This window comes from Empidonax traillii, unplaced genomic scaffold, assembly GCF_003031625.1.
Source record: "Empidonax traillii isolate 1590-97213 ecotype Southwest subspecies unplaced genomic scaffold, ASM303162v1 scaffold687:size894609, whole genome shotgun sequence".
NCBI lineage: Eukaryota > Metazoa > Chordata > Aves > Passeriformes > Tyrannidae > Empidonax > Empidonax traillii.
Window position 1 is genome coordinate 706,388 of NW_020955880.1, and position 17,794 is coordinate 724,181.

The following is a 17,794-nucleotide window of genomic DNA, read 5'->3' on the forward strand; positions in this document are numbered from 1 at the left end:
AAATTATTTATGGATTAGTATTTTTTTTTTTCAGGCACAAGCAAGTATCTTGGGTATGTATAGGTATAACCTGCCTGCAAATTGCAGTTACTGCACTGAAAGGATGTGTCGTCCTGAATGCAGATCTTTTCTGGTTCCTCATACGCTTCTTGCTGTAACTGCTGAGGATATTGTCTAACCACTGTGATTTCTTGGGGCTCTTTGCTCTAATGTTGTGTGTTACTTGTAGGTTTTGTTTAGTCCTAAATTCCTCTCTCAAATAATGCCTTCGTTGGTACATCCTGGGGTTCTGTGCTTCCAACTTGTCAATGTTTTAAGTATCAAATTTCCTAGTGAAAAATGCTGTTTTTTTTTTCCCCCCCTCTCAGACATATAAACTCAATTTTGAAAGTGAGAATTAAGTTATGTTTCTCCTTTTCCTGTGTGTGTGCTTAAATCTGTCTCCAGCAAGAGATAAGCTTCTTGCAGCAAGAAGGTTCATGGACTGTCATCAGAAAAGAAAAATCTGCTTTTTTTTTTTTTAGATTCTGCTTTCAGTGACCTCACGCACTGAAGGCGATGGGACTGTGCAGTGAGGACACGGTTCTGAGGAATGAAAGCAGTAACATTTCATTTTGTTCAGGTGTGTCTCTGCAAGGAGCAGCTGCCGTGGAAAGGATGGTGTCATTTTCATGTGAAGCTCTTCAGAAGAGAACAATGCTTTCAAGAATCTAGAGTCACGTCTGCTGTCATTTTTATAGGGAGATCATTATACACTCGAGCTATTCAAATGGTTTCTCTTTCTGCGCTCAGTTTTAGGTGTACCTAAATCCTTCCCTTCTTTCCTTTTTACTTTTCACTTCACATCAACTGTGTCGATGTTTCCTTCTCTCTCCTTCAGCTCAACCCTCACAGGTTTAGCTTCCTTTGCAGTTCCATTGTAGGCGAGTCCCTCCAGTACTGAGCACATTTTGTTACTCTCTGTGAGAGCTCTCCGGTTTAACAATGTTTTCTAAATAATATTACACATAGAAGTGTTTGTTGGGCAACCAGAACTGTGTTAATGTAGTTAATACAGTTATAATACTGTTAATAAGTGGTTTAAATGTTTTCAGTTGTGTTAATATGTTAATACAGGTAAATTTGGGTGGCAAATACATTCCTGCATTACACAAACTTTTCTATATACTCTTCTCCTACTTCATTCATGACTTTAGGGAGTGCTATTTACTTCTGCCATTTTGGATGAATTCTTACATCTGTTTATAAAAAGCATAGGATAACTTTATGGTAGAGAAGGCCCGATCAACACTGAGACATTCACAGAGAGTGAAGCTGTATGGGAAACAGCAGTGCACTGTTTTCTGATGAGAATCGTAATTGCATTAATTAATTACTTGATTGTATTAGTTTCTGAATACAGACTGACATTGTGAGTCTTTTCATTGTCTCAAAATGTGTTTAATTAAGCAAGATAACATAAGGCATAATTAATCTCTAGTTTAAAATAAAGGAAAACATTTGAGTCTAATGTGTGCAGATTGTGTGGGTTTGATATCTGCCTTCTTCTTGTATTCCTTTGCTTCTTGTATTTCAGGGAAGTTCAGATGTGTTGGTGTATTCCATGAAAGTGTTCAGCAAGGAAAAACTGGGGAATTTGACTCTGAATTCAACATAAAATTCCACACACAATTCTATCCCTATATTTATGAGCTTGCAGCCTATTTTTTCTTTTGTTTTATGCATTATTACTAAAGTATATCTGAGTAAATCTCCTTGTTTTAACTTCTTAAAAAAAAACCAAACACCAAAAACCAAAGAAAAAACCTGTCAGTACATCAGAAACAAACCTCCTGGCGTTGGAGAAGAGACTTTAAAGTGGGATTTTCAAAGTCCAAATTTTGGACCAAGATAAACCCTTTTAGTTACATATCCATAATCAAATAGCCAGTTAAATTCTTGGGAGAAAGACTTGTAGTAAATGCAACAGCTGATCCTGCACTGCATGTGACTAATTCACAGGTCTGTTCCAATTGCAGTTTAAAGCACAGGGACACACACTTCTGATTTCATCTGCTTCCAAGCACAAAATTACACACTGCTCCTCACTAATCATATTTTTTTTTTTAAAATAGTACAAGGATGAAGGTAAAGCCTGGGCTATCACTTATAATGATACCCTGGAGCATTGGAGGTTCTGCAAACTTCTGATCTTGATGTGGAAAGAGTGAGTGTCAGTGTATCAAGCAGGCAGTGAAGTCTCCATGAATATTGCCATGCCCTTTCTCTTGCTGGATTTGGATCTGTACCACCATGTTTTAACTCCTGTCCAACATAATACATTCGTTTCTAATTACACTGCTCTTCAAACCATTGTAGTCCTTCAGGCTGATGTTAGAGGAGATCGTTTAAGGCATTAACACAGATTATGAATCACAATAATTGTTTGCTGCTGAAAATGCAGAAACTGTGCTGTTCATAGAGAGGGAAGACTACCTTGGGCCTGTGAAACTTGAGAGACTGAAACTTAATTTCTTTATCTACCCTGGATTTCCTGTGCAACTGCAGGCAGTTCTTTTAGGCTTATAAAAGGACATGGGTCCTAGTATCTGCTTCTTGTTCTGTTTATTTTCTCTCTCCCCTTTATTTTTTTTTCTTTTTGAGTTGCTAAATACCTAAACAGTCCCTTGTATGGGAAGTAGAAGTGTTGGAATGTATCTCTGTTTCACTCTTTTTAATGGCCTGGTGGGTAGAGAACCCTCCGTCATAGCAAGAGATGCAGTTTTCACTGTAGGACCAGAATCCACTAGATAAGTGTTTTCTCCTTTGTATTAATCCACAGAATTGTGAATAATTGAGAGTTGTGAATGATAGGAAAAACTTGAGAAATAATGAACGTGAGTGAATAACTGAATTAAAAAAACCCTCTTTTACCAGGAAGCTTTTTTCCTTGTTGCTTTCAGTTATTTAAATTTCTGAAATAAAACGTTCTGTGCAACTTCTTGTGAAAAGAGGAGGAGAAGAGAAACTGGTTTGAATGGAGGCCTCTGCCATTGGGATGAAATACTCTCCTCAGAGTCCTAGGGAAAATGCTTTTGGGAATTCTGCCTATTGATAGAGCCAAAAAGAAACCATAGAGGGACCATAGAAACAGAGATAATATTGTGAGCAAACAGAAAGACATTTTCGGAAGGTAATGCAGGAGGACTGAAGAACAAGATACTGGGGCAACCTGTCAGAAGAATCATTCTCTTGCTGCCATGATGATTGTATGTACTAGACAGAGATGAAAGACTAAAACTAAGTCACCTGTGAGGAAGACAAAAAGGTGCAAATCTGGCAGAGGTACCATCATTGCTATTTCTAAATTTATGCTTTCAGTTCTGAATACTGCAGGGTGGTTGGCCAGGCTGGGACTAGCAAGACAGGTCTTCGTAGGAGAAATATATGTGGTTCTTATACTTGGGAACCTGCCACTAGGAAAAACACCTTGAGAAAAGAGGCAGCCCTGCTACAAAACCACTGTGCTTTTCACCAGCTTTAAAGCTGCTCAAAACTCCTGGATTTCCTCTTCAGTTCCTTTTTTTGGTACTTTGTTTTTTTCCTTCTCTCCACCAAGGTTGTTTACATCTCATTGCTGTGTATCTTGTAGGCTATTTAGTCTCTGTAAAGGACCTCTAGTGGAAAAATGTAGTGTGAGATGCTCAGTTCTTGTTAGTGCCGCTGCCATCGGTGCTAAGGGAATTCTGCACGGGTGGCTGGGGGTGCGAATGGAAAAAAATGGGGAGGCGGTGGAGAAATCGAAGATGATGTGAATGTGAATGGAGAAACTGGATTGCTGAACATTTCTTCTCCTGAGGGATAAAATAATTATTGATGAAAGTTTTACTCTGCAGAGAATCTGTCTTGAGCTCTGTGCACATGAGCATTTCCATTTGGTGTGCAGATTTAAGTGATGTGGAGATTGCAGCCTCTATTAGAAAGTAGCCATTGATGATAATGGCACTAACCTGAAATTTGTTTCTATTTCATGTGAGTTTGGCAGAACAGGCTAGAAAAGCACTGAGCGTCCTTTGCTATTCTCATGATGGAGAGGACTGATCTTTTGCACTGTGCTTTGGGTTCTTCCAGCTCTGCAGAATAGATTATCTGTTGCTTTTTCAGGAAGAAGTTACAATAATTGTATTGATTGTCTTTCATTTGACTCTTGACTGAGAGGAATAAAAAGCTTCACTGTTATTGATTTAGTTTGCACTCAAGTATGTTACTTTTGTTTTCCCTTCCCACAGGACCTAATCCCAAGGCCATTTATGCAGTTGTGTAAGGCCTTAATGCAGCAGAGCTAATGCAGCTTGGCTGGGCAGAAGCCTGAATCAGCAGACAACCCGTGTGCCTATCTCCTTGCTCAGGCATTTACAACTCTATCATCTCAAAATAAACCTAAAATAAATTAAGAGAAGTTGAAGCACGTGGATTTGTTTATGCTGGCTTTTTAGGAACTATTTTCTTACGTATCAAATGACTTCTAGGCAGATCCTTGCTGTATCTGTTCCTGTCACTGACCAGAACCAGAGGGGCAGGAGTTCAGGGCTAGAGATTTTTGGGTGCCAAGCACACCTTGATCTGGTTGCTGCTAAAATGCTGTATCTGCCATCTGTGCACTGTGCTTTGGAACACTCATGAGTAGAAGCTGGGCAATGTTGTCACAGTCATCACTTCAGTTCTAGTGTTTAAATGGTGTTTTCTTCTCCTCACACCCTGTTCTGCACCCAAAAATAAAGCTGATCCAAATAATTGTGTAGGAAAGGCTGCTGAACTCCATGTGAGCCAGAGAGGTGATGCCCAGCTCAGAGGCTGAAACTGAGAATCCTTTTTTCAGTGCTTCAGTGGGTGTGGAAAATAATCTCCCATAAATGTGTTGAATTTTATGTTTAATACTGATTTCTCCAATTCTTTTACTTCGAAAAAAAATTAAATAAACTTATAAATACAAGCAAAATTTGGTTGGGCAGAAATATTTAGGCACAAAACACAGTAAAGCAAACAGCTATTACAAGATAAGCACAGAAATATGCCTTTAACTACAACAAGTAAAACTTACCTCATGAATTAGGGTCTGTTGAACATAAAAACCTTGTGGTTAAAAGACCTCGCATAGAATCGACACAACTTCTATATGTGGCAGCTTAGGCACTGTGCCCATCTATGTAGTGCCAGGGTGTGCATTATTAAAATCACACAATCCTGTAATGATGTAAATTTGTCTTAGACTTCTTGGACACCTTGTTTTCATCACTATCAAACATTGTCACCAGAGTTACACTAGTGCTATATCCCTCTCCCACCTCATTTTCTTGATATTGCAAGTAAGGCATATTAAAAACCAGGAAATGCTTTGGGACAAAAAGATGTGTGCATTTAAAATTGCTTTATTGTGTTCAACTCAGTTTCCACTCCGCTCTGAAATACTGCCTTTTGCACACCAGAATTTTAGGAAGGCAGTGAAATATATTTAAGTCTAGGTCAGGTATGATCACTTGAACAAAGTCTTTTATCCTAGGGTGGTTGGTAACTAATAACAGAGTCGGGTTCTCTATTCTTAGTTTTCACTTACTGAATGGTTTTGGCAAATCTTTTCTGTGTCTTGTCCTCATTTAAATACAGGGAGGCAGAGATCCATTGCACAGTGCTTTGACATGTCTCGATGTAAAACGCGATTTCATGTCCAAGTTTTTGTTGTTTTTGTTTATCATCCAACTGGGCTCATTACTATACTGTTTTCTTGAGAACATAAAGCTCTCCCCAACGTGCTCCATTTTACCTCAAAAACGTTTATGTGTTATACATACATACATACATATACATATACTTTGTGTCTGGGAACCTCCTACTGTTTCAGAAGGATTGGGGGATAATATTTTCTCTGATCCACAGAGGTAGCAATGGAGAATCTGTAATGAGCGATATCCTCCTTGGATAATTTACATCTTGCTCAGTGGTCCAGGTTCCTGTCTCTCAGCAGCTTGAATCGCCAGAGAACTTTGCTCCCCTTTGTAAGAGAGAGAGGAATGAAAAAACCATCTGCTGTGGTGGTTGCTAGGGAGTTACACGCTGCCCTCAGGTTAGGCTGAGCCACTTTCTCTCACATTTGTGTTTGTTTGGGCCTCTGCTCTGTACCAAGATTAAGTTAATTTAGGTCTTCTTTTTTTCCTTCCCCTCCCAGTAGTCTGGCAACTGGACAATTCAAGGTGGGCTGCATGAACTGAAACATATAACCTCTTAATACATACATGCAGAAAGGGAGAGTAAATGTAGATTTTGTAAAGGGTTGCTCTTCTACTTACTCATTGTCTGAGGTTTGCAGAAATGGGGGAAAAAACTGCTTTTGCTGAAGAATACTCACACCCAAGACACTGGCAGAATACTGAGGTTTATATAAATCTGTTCCTTATGGCTCTGTGGGGAATTTCCAAAAGTATTAGCATTTTTAGGTCCTCTTATCAGCACTTCAAAGATAAAGTGGTGTGAGATGAACGCTTCTCCCTTTGCACGCCGGGTTTTACATACACTGTGCACCCAAAATAGGTAGGAAAGTCTAAAAGGGATTTATAAGCAGATGTTTAAAAATGCGGTAAATGATTTTTCGTAGGGTTTTTAATTATGGTTTGTCAGATGGCTTCTCATAGGAGCATAATCACAAGGCAGATAATCACTGATGGTTTATTTAAAGAAAAAAGAGAAGAAAAGGCAGACCGGGTAGTGTTTTTGTGAGGTTCTGCTGATGGGGGCCCCGTGTGTCTCCATCGTGTTTATCTCCCTGCTCACTGTCGTCATGGAAGCTCAGAGCCAACTGGGAGATCCTGCTCTGCACGGGCCTGGATTACTGACCCTAACGCATGGAAAATTGAACGTATTAAGCAGCAGCCGCATTTTCAACCCCAAGGACTTCACAAGGAATTTGAAACAAAAGGCCAGAGCCCTCTGAGGAGATTTTCATCCCAGGGGGGAGTCTCATTTTTAAAAAACAAATTAGCATCACCATAGAGAAGCAGCTTCCAATGACCAAAAATTAGAATACAAAATGAAAGATTTTTTGATTCTCTTGGTTGCTGCTTTCTATTTTTTTTTTTCTTTGCCAGTTGAAGGAGCTCTCTTGTCTTAAATGTAGCTGAGGTGAGCTAAGCTCTGACCTCAATGCCGTCAGTTGCACTCACATTGGAAGTGGGAAAACCAGTGACATCAGAATGTCTTGCCAATCCATGGGGGAAAGATAAAAGAGACTCATTCTTTTATTGAGAGTTAACAACAGTGCTGTCTTGATTTATATGTATATAAATTCACTAAGGTCCATGAAAGGAGAAATGTGCAGGAATTAATCTAGCAGGGACAGATAGGTGGTTTTTTCCCCTCTCACTTTCCTCCTGGTGGCAAATATCACAGATGTCTAATAAAAGAATTCTGAAAAGATCTGTGAAAGAAAGCGCACGAGCTCTAAAAGCTTGGCTTGCATGTACTAGCAAGTGGAAAATGGGGATGTCATATCCTTCAGAATAGGGACAGCCAGGAGCTTCTGGGAGAGGGCTTAAAGGTTTGCGTTTGGAAGCGCAAAGGATGGGATTGCCAGCGGTAAGGCATGGACAACCTCCCTGTGCCTCCTTAGCTCCAGTTTGCTGCTTTGTTGCACAGATTTGTGTTGCAGGTTGAGGGGCATGGTGAGGTTAACGGCAGATGTGTGTATGTGCGTGAGAAATGGAGGGCACAGGACAAGTCTGAGAGGTTTGTTTTGCCATTTTGCCCCCTGGGGCAATGGCAGAACAGCTCCTGCCAAGGAATTCTGTGGGGACTGCGTGCTGAATTAATGCCAAATGTGTTTCACCTGCCTTTTGCTGTGATAGATGCTGTCCCCTGAGCTGAGTGTACATCTTTTGAACTCCTCAAAGGAGCTGTTTTAGCCTCGTTGCAAACGTAGCAGATTTATAAGCTAACGAGCTTATACTGATGAGTATTTTCTCCTTAAGCCTGGCTATCCAAATGTAATAATACTCTGCAGATTTTTCCCTGAAGGGTGCCTGAGTAGCCTGTCACTTCAGAGGATGTGCATTAAGCCTGAAACAACACAAAGAATAAGCAGATTTTAATGATAGCTGTTGTCGTATGAGATTTTGCAAGTGAAGCATGCATTTTTGGTGCAACCAAACCAAGACCAGAGCCAGCAGTAGTCAGTGCTTTTTGACTTTTTGCTGTAGAAGAATACTAAAAATATGTACAGTTTTTGGTTTTTGTATGCAAAAGACTTTATAAATGCTAAACAACTAGTTCTCACAAAATATGTACTTGAAGCCAAACTTGTCCCAAAGCCTCTCTTTGTCTCTTAGATTGTTTCTTAGTTTCTCTCATCCCAGAGTTATTAATGCAGTGCTCTGTGTTGATTTGTTTTTGATGGAGTGTGTATATATATATGTATATATATATACACATATGGTGTATACCTGAGAAAACTGTAGTATAGTAATGAAATAGGTAACTACATCATTTATTTCAAAGTATCATATGCTACAGCATTCTCCAATTTATTTGTATATAAGTCTATGTGGGCATGTGTCTCTCTACAAGTAACAATACTGACACAGCAGTTTCACCACCAAAAGCTCTGGTTTTGGACACTCTGTAGAACATAATTGAAATCTTTTATTGTAAAGGTGGTGACAACATATCCTTTTTCTGTCCTGTACACTGAACACTTAAGGGTCACACTTGTCAAGCACAGCAGCTTTATTTTTGCAACACAAGTGAAGTGTTTTGTCCTGGTTTATGCATTTTACTCTGAGTTAGTTTTGGCACTTGTGGTGTGACTTTGTACAGTTTCAGGCTGGTAAGGGTTGGGTGATACACACTGCACTGCACCCAACAGCACAGAGGCACAAAACACTCTGGCAGGATTTTGATAAAAAAAGATGCTGAATCACTCTCTGCTCTGAAGAAATTTCCTGCAGCAACACAGTTAAGATTAAAGGACAGTAACTTCTCAACTGTTTACTTATTTTTTTTCTTAGTATTTATCAGCATAAGCTTATAGTAACGTGGAAAGTGGGATGGCCAAAACACTGCACAGGGTAAGAGCGTAAATCATGACAGGAGAGAAAATGAAACAGAGATATCTTCTCCAGTGCCAAAGCTATATGGGAACATGGAGGGGGGAAAAAAGGGAAAAAACTGCAAGAGAACCCTACTCTGTTATTAACATGGCAAAAAAGCAGAGCCGCTGGCATGGCTGGAAGTGAAGGAAGAGGAGACTGTGGTGACAAATGGACACGCGACAGCCCCCCGGACATTTGCGGCTGATTAGGAGCACGACAGACGAGCAGCTGTCACGGCAGTGAAATATTGCAGCATTGAAATGAACCTACAGCCGGGTGGGGTGCCACCCCTCGTACTTCGCTTTATCACTGCTGCTACAAGCTCTTACTCTTTACCCAGTCAATGAGTCTCTCTCTCTCTCTCTCTCTGCATGCATCCCATTTAATTAGGTTCACTTCAAATCAAAACAGGGCTCAGTTCCTGCCAACCTGTGCTTTATAAAGGCGATGAGGGGTGGAGCAGGCTGGAACTGTGCTCCTCAGGCACAGTTCTGATTGGGCAGGTTATCACTGGGACACAAGCGATGCTGATCAGTTAATAGCTACAAAAGTTTGGGGACCACCAGCATTCAAAAAATTCTAGTATCTCTGTGCTTTTTGCTCTTCATTTATATTGCCTTTCTTCTCCATGCTGTTTTTCCTCTAGCACTGTACAAAAAGCATGTTAATATTTTGTTCAGCTAGCAGCTAACAGAGTGAGGTTGCAAATAAGGGAAATAATTCTCCTGAAGTAGCTGTATCCTTAAAAATATATGCCTATATACTTAAAATGCTGAGCCTTGGTGTAACATGTGTAAAGTGTATTTGCAGATCATTTAGCTCTAGCCATGGTGTGAGAGGTAATTCTAGTTGACTGCTGGGAAATAGGAAGTGTAGCCTCTCATTTTCTGCTTTCAGTGCTGAGCTATTCATGGAATCTGTAACTTTTTTTTTTTTCTTTTTAGTCTCTATTATTTTCCATTATTCTCTAGATTTAGCAGCTTCTAAATCCAAAGGAATATTCTGGATTTAAAATATTGCCTCCAGGAGCAGAAAGTCTGTTTTCCTGCAGGATGGATGTTTTGCTCTTGAGTCTATTAATTATGGCCTTTTCTTTCAGCGGGAATAATTGTGTTATTAATAGTCTTTTCATGAACAGAAGAAAGGCCTCTTTGGAAGGAGAATGCTTTTGCTTCACAAAAGGTTTCTGATAGCCTTAAGGTGGATTTATCTGGTAGAGCCTTGGCTAACCTTCATATTAAACAGACAGAAACAGTTTGGGGAATTTGGGGATGTGAAGCAAATTAGAAAATAAATTAAAAGCATTATAGCTCAATAGTATAAATTAATGCAGCTGCCGTAAGCTTCATCCTGAGAGAGTTGTCAATATCTGCAAAGCTCCTGCTACGGGGAAAAAAATTAATGTGTATTTTAACATTTGTGTTTTGCCCCACAAGAAGCAATTTGATAGAGTCCCCTGCTAGCTTTGATGACTTTCCTTATCTTAACTCCTTCCACACCAGTGCCCTGGGTGTCCCAGGGGACTGCAGAGGGAAAGGACTAACAGCCCATCCCAGGCAAAGCATGCTGTGAGTAAAAGCTGTGCAAAACAGCTGCTGATTGCAACACTGATGCCCAGGATTCCCCCTACGGACTCTTCTCTGGGCTCCTGGCTCTGCAGGTTGTGGCAGGCTTGGTCCAGCAATTTCTCTGTCTTGCAAATGAACATTTGTTGAGTCTGAAGAGTCCACAGAGGAAAATTCTCTCTGCTGTGTTATGGTTTTGTTAGTGTTAGTGGGAGAAGAGCACTGACCTCCCTCCCGCTCCTGTATCCCAGCCCTCTGTGGTGCCAGTTCCTCTGCAGCAGCTCCTTGTGTCTGCTCTTGTCAGCAGAGGTTTTGGTATTGTGTCTTTCCTCACGGACACCTGGGTGGAGGCTCTGCCAAGAGATCAGGGAGGGCAGTGGTGTGCCTTTTGCTGTTGTTGTCTTTACGTTCTAGCTGTACAGAGCACTCTTAGTCAGATCTGGTCCATGGTGTTCTGAGAACTGTGCAAAGCCATAGTAAATGAGAAATTGTGTTGCAGGGAGCTTGTGATCTTGATCAAAGTAAGATATTTGAAAACGTATGAAGGGATGGGAAGTGTTGACAGCACGCATGATGTGGCCCATGGCTGGAGATGTAAAACTCAGGCCCTGCGGGGCTAAAACAGAAGGAGATGGTGTCTGGCCACAGTTAACTGCTAACCTTAAGAGATATAGATTTTACAGAGGAACCTTTTCAGCTGATCCTGAGACAGCATTTCTAGGGCTGGGTGTGTCAGAGAGAGTTGGAAGTGACAGGACAAATGGGTGTTTGAGGTTGCTGTTACTGGTGTGTTGGATCACACTGGAGTCAGACAAGCAGTGGCAACCTAGGCTGTGCAGTTACTTCCTGCAGGGAACAAGGAATATGTCCCTGAATGAAAGCCACTGGAGGGAGTTCAGTGATAAGAATGATGTGCCAGAGCTTTGTGATGGTCCTCATGGAGATGAGCTGGGTGTTATGAAAATGTCGTGTGTGTGCTGGGTGCACGTGGGCATCCTCCATGGTGAGGAGGGAGAGGCAAACTCTGGCAGAATGTGACAGCAGCAGATCTGCAGAAAATTCAATAGCTTTGGCTAGTTTGCTGGTATCTATGAGGAGATATCCCAGAGACTTCATTCCATGGCTATAGATTAGATAGAAGATGCTTTTCTGAATTTTAGCTTGCTGGCTCTTTTTAGAGTTTTTTGTGTCACTTAATTTTTAATGAAAAGAATGACTCGCTGACTTTAATACATGCTACTACTCTTTAAACATGAATTTTAATCCTAGCACTGTGAAATAGACTATAGCATGCTTCTGGCAGAACACGACTTGCCTCCAGAGCAAACAAGGAAACTCATAATCTTGAAAATCTGACCTTTGCTTAATTTCTTCTTTCTTGTTCTCAGTATGTGTTTCTCCTGTAGTCTTCTCTTTATTTGAACCATGAGAGAGTAAGAATATTAGCTTTTTATTCCTACCTTCTTTAAGGTAGTCAGTGAACTTTAGATGCCTTGTAATTGTCTGTGTAAGGAGAAAGGTACGGGCAAGGAAGGTGAGGAATTGCACGTATGCAGAGAAAGATGGAATAGAGTATCTGGAACAATGTTGAACTGAAAAATTCTTACCAAATGAAAGCTCATTTAGGCATAACCCTGCATCTGGTATGTAGCCTAAACTTCTTGCAGCCTCTGCTACAAAACTAGAAAAATGCTGTCTGGGCAATTTGTTTGAGCTTCAAACAGTATGAATGGAGTGAGGAAGCCTCACATGTGACAGCGGGCACTAATATCTTTATTCTGCTGCACCTGAGACCCTGGCATTCCCCTTCTAGTGCTGCTGCAAAGCAGGTCAATTAACAGGAGCAGAGTGCTCATTTTTGAGCCTGTATTTAATTCCCTGAAGCTATTAGTGCCTTGAGGGAGTGGGGGGAAGGTGGAGAAGATGATTAGACTTGACCTTGTGCTATGGACTTGTGCAAACTGTTGGATTAGCAATGAACACTGTCAAACGTTGGTTAGGAAGCAGTGGGGGGACACGACACTTTGTGTAAAGCATGTTGCTGAATATGCAAGCAACCAAAATTCAAATGGAAAGGACAAGAGGGAAGCAAAAAGCAAATATTGAGGCCAACCCTGTAAGTGAGATGCTGTCAGGAGTTAATGTCTTTCTTGTTGTCAGAACATCAGTGATAATCAGACAAAATAGTACTTACTGTAGAGAAACAATTACGTTGTGCCTTCGCAACCTAAATGATTTAAAAAAATAGGAGTTACACTAAAGGAATGTGTTAGAACAGAACTTGTGATGCCTAAGCAGCAGCTGTACATCAAATAGATGGGGCAGAAAACTGATTCTGATCAGCTTTGCTTTTCTTCACCATTTCTCACTGCACATTCTCTCACATTATCCTACTATTAGCATTACCGGCTTCCATTTTGGTATGGATTACAATGTCTTGAATAAGTCTTTTTTGGGAACCATCTGGCCTCAGATGTCAAAGAACAGCTGTAGATAGAGCTGGCTTTTAATGTAGATAAAGTTCACATCCCTCTGTAAAATAAACTCAAGCAGTGCCCACACTGATTCTGACATGGCAGCACTGAGCCTTGGGGAGTTCAGATTTTCATTTTGGTCTTTTTTACCTTCAACCTCGTCCCCCATTAGGGATTCTAAGCCAAATCCTGTTCACCTTGCTTGGATGAAAATAGTTTTTGATATCCATAGGATACTTTGCTGACTTTTTTAGACCATAAAGTCCGTGTCCTAAATGTAAACATTCTTTATCAAGCAGGGTTGAAAGTGAAAGAAGGTGATATGAAACCCAACATAATTAGAAACTTGGCTATGATTCAAATTTTGCTAAATAATTTTGTTTGTTTGTTTGTGTCTTTGTGGCACTGGAGATCCAAAATCAAAAGCAGTTCAGCAAAATGAAACCACTTCAGAGGGGGAAACTGTAGGGCTGGATTCTGCTCTTGTTTTTACTGGTGTAAATCGAAAGGGATGTGGACATCTTAGAGATTTATGTAGCTGTCACAAACTGTACCCGGCCTAGGAAATGGAAGTGATTGTTGTTTTTCAGCCTGGACTGAGTGCAGGAGGGAGAATTTCAGAACTTGACATGATTTATGAAAATGCATTAATTTTCTGAATTCTTAAGACTTAGCAGTAGCATTACAGCTCAGCTGGAGCTGGAACACGAAGTTAGACAATGTCAAAGGCAGCATTAACAGGCAGGCTGCTTCCAACAATGGGCACGTGGTTGTTGCATTCCCCGTGCGTGGGTCCACGGAAAGGAGAGCAGTGCCATGATCCTTTCCTGTCCTTCCTGCCCCCGGGGTTTGGCACAGCCAGCGATGCTGTTCTGGCCCAGCCCCGCTGTGCAGAGAGGGAGAGCAGGACAGGAACAGATTCATCGGCTCCATACCCTCTTCTGGCTTTCGAGAATATGAACAGAACCTGAGAATGACCTGGCTTGCTGATCATCCCTTCCTACTTCCATTTCTGTAAGTGTAAGTACCTGTGGGGGGGTGTTCTGTGGAGCAAGCAGAGTTGTATTTGTGTTACTGCTTTAGTAATGGGCTGTGCTGTCAAAACAGAGCAAATGGGCAGTGAGCAATGAGAGAGGAAAGTAATCCCCTGTTTATACCAAATCATCTTCCACAGCCCTCTCTGAGAGGAACAAAGAGAAAGTAAAGTCAAGGGAAGAGGGTGCTGCAAAAACATGTTTTGATTACTTTATGAAGAAGTAACTGTTAATGTTCCTCTTGGAAATTTGCTAAGTTTCATTGATTAAGATTGCACTCAACATGGGAATCTTCCTCCTGAGCAGCTAGGTTACATTACACCTGACCTCTTTCCTGTTTGTTCTTTTGTTTTTCAGGAGTGACTTTTTAATAATGATTTGCAAAACAAAACAAGTCTCACTTTTCTAAGTGCTCTATCTGCTTTTCTCTATTCTTTGGCCATTGAAGTAATTGCTTGTAGGAGACAAAATATGTTCATGTGATGAAAACCGCCCCCTGTAAGTACAGTGTATATCCAAACTCCTGTCCTTATCCTCATCAGATTTATTTTTAAGATAAAGTGCCTTTGCATACAGTCTCACATTTAACAAAGTGCCATGACCTATACATTTTCCAATGAACATTAAATGAAATAAGTATTGGGCTGGATGAGTTTTAATATTTTGTACTTCCTCCATGGAGCCTCTGAAAGTTAATCCAAACCCTGCTTCCCTTGGGCTGCCAAGGTAACAAGGAACAGAAAAAAAGGGGAAAAAAAAGAAGAAGTCTCCATCAGGCTGCAGGGTAAAAGACTATTACAGGATGAAATGAAATGCTAAAAAGAGAGGTTAAAATCACTGCCCAGCTGCACTGTAGGTTTATACCTGGATTATCTAATGAAAGCAAATGAGAGGAACATCTATGATGTATGGAAGTGTGATGTAATGTAAATGATATAATTATCAACCTAAATCTAAGGAGGTAAAAGTGCTTTAGGTACATTAGTTAAAGTTTATTTACCTGAACTGCAGGAAGGGTTGGTGATGAGCCGGAGCTCCTGCACCAGTCGTGGACTGGGATTAACTTTCAGTAACCTCAGAGCAAGGGACTGTCCAGCTGTGCCGATGGCAGAGCTGGGTTTGGTTGTTCCCTACATGAAACATCATCACCAGGATAAAATTACAGATCACATACAATGTTCTGGTCAATTAAGGCTGAAAATAATCTTCTGATTGTTGAGGATCCTTTCACTGTTTTTTGTTCCAGTTGTTCTGACACCTGTCTGCGGACTTTCTCTTGCTGGGAGATTTCTCTCCATGTCTCTGACCCTGTGGTCAGACACCAGTCAGCAAATGGTGTTCAAGATGCATTTGTGAGCTACCTTGATGCTGAGGAGCCAGGTTTCATACTTGCTCACCTCTTTCAAAAGGAAACAGGTTGTGATTCTGAATTACCTTCTGGAGACTTTGCCATTTGTGGAGGTGTTTAAAGTTGACTTGTCTCCCCAGGCCACAGTTTGCTCTGTGAATGTCTGTCCAGGAGCCTTGCTTCAAGGCAAGGGAAGGATGAGTACCTGCTTTAGCTATTCCATGTTCTTTTGCTGATATCTTAACTGATGACTTGCTGGATTTGGGCTTTCTGGGAATTGAGTCTCATTTTTCTTTGCACCATAGTTCTTCAGAGGAGTCAAACTGTCCATAGATACTGTTGCTTAACCAGTGACTGAATCAGCTAGGCCATGGTGACTTCTGTGAGTGCTTGTTCACAAATCTCATCCCTTAAGTGTGCCCTGATTGCTCACAGAGATCTCCAGTCAGATCTCAGTGATGTGACTGACTGCAGTAGCTTGTTATCTGCTCTCTTTGTTTTTCAATGGTGTATTAGTACTCCAAAGTCAGAAAAATGATTGAAGTTTTAAATCAGTTGCTGGTCTTGAGAAAGCTTTTTTTTAATTCATCTTAAAATTCAGATTTTTTTTCCTTTTTTTTTTTTTTTTTTTAAATCAGAATGTGTATTACTTGATAATTTGATCAACTCGGCGGCAACAAAGGCCAGCCAGTGCCTCATAGCCTGTTGTGCCCTCTGGTTTGAATAGTAACAGCACATTTTCATGCTGAGTTTAGATGAATTGGCTCCTGCCTGTGTGTGCTGGGTAATGTCCTTTCATATTCTTGGCATTGGTAATGAATAGGATTTTGAACACAGCTTGTAGATGTTAAGGCTTATTGTAGGAAAAATGCTAACAAAAACTTTAAGCTTCTAATAAGTGCCTAAAAGCCGAAGAGGGTATCTGAATTATGGTACTAATTCAGTTGCTATTGGTTGCTTGCTAGATCTCTAATTGCCTGTACAAGCACTTCAAATCATTTGCTGATAGGTGACTTCACTTTACAGTTTCCAGATTCTTTTTTCATGTCCTTTTGCCTGTACATAAGAGAACTTGGTCAATCTGCTTACTTTTGGGCCTCCATTTGTCTTTTAAATCCCAAATATCTTCTTGAATATTAGTGGTGTTCTTGCATCTTAATTAAGATAAAAGTTTGACCTGGGTTTTTTGCCTGAAATAACAAAATAGCTCTGTTACTAATAGCATGGTTTACTACAGAAAATCCTAACCCCCTCCCCCATCAAACAACCCCAAACAAAAACCTGAACCTCCCACCCAAGACTCTACTAAAATGTCTGTTGCCTGAAGATGATCAGAGTATTTGCCACCTTGTGATTTATTTGCTTGCAAAACCACAAGCTGAAAGAAAAGCTTTACAGTGTCAAAACTGTCTACTTCTTATTTTAGCAGAGTGCATTTCTGAACAGTAACAGCTAACAAATAACAAATCTCCTTTTTTTTGAGGAATTACTGAGATTTGCAGATTCTACAGCAGAGTAATGCTATTTGATTTTACAGCAGAGTAATGCTATTTAAAAGCTGGATTTAACACAGTTAAGAGGGATTCTGTGTGTTGGGGTTGAGTTTTTTTGTTGCTTTTTTGTTGCATTTTTTTTTGTGGATGTTTGTGTGTTTTTTTCTGTGGGTTTTGTTGTGCTTTTTTTTTTCTTTTTCCCAAGACAGATGTTTATTTGAGCTGTGGATCTAATCCTGCCTTCGAAGAGAAGTGGCGGATACAGTGAATGCCAGAGCAGCACTGTGGGTTTCTACTGTACTCTCACTCTTTGTTGCTGCAGTGCTAAACAAGTTTCTGTTAATGTGGTGGGGCAGGTGAAAATGCTGGGACTTCATTAACAGTTCTGCTGATGAAGTGTGAGCCAGAATAAAATCCAGTTCCTCCCCTGTTCGCCGCGTTGGATTTGCAGGACGAGCAGAAGCAGAAAGCAGCGTGCCCTGCTCGTGTTATTTTGCTGAACAGATTTCACTAAGACCCTACGTGGGCAGGAGAATAAAAGAAAAATAGCAATAAAAATGTGAAATCTTTATGCAGTCACATTTCTGAGTGAAACCAAACATCTGAGACCTTCCAAGTGAGACTTTGCAGGCAAATTACAATGGGTCATCTGTGCTGCAGCCAAAATATACTGAGAAAAATAACTGGAGAGTGACACATTAACAAGGAAAAGGTAAGGAAATGAACACATCGTTTTACCTTGCAGCCTGTGTAATTCAGCACAG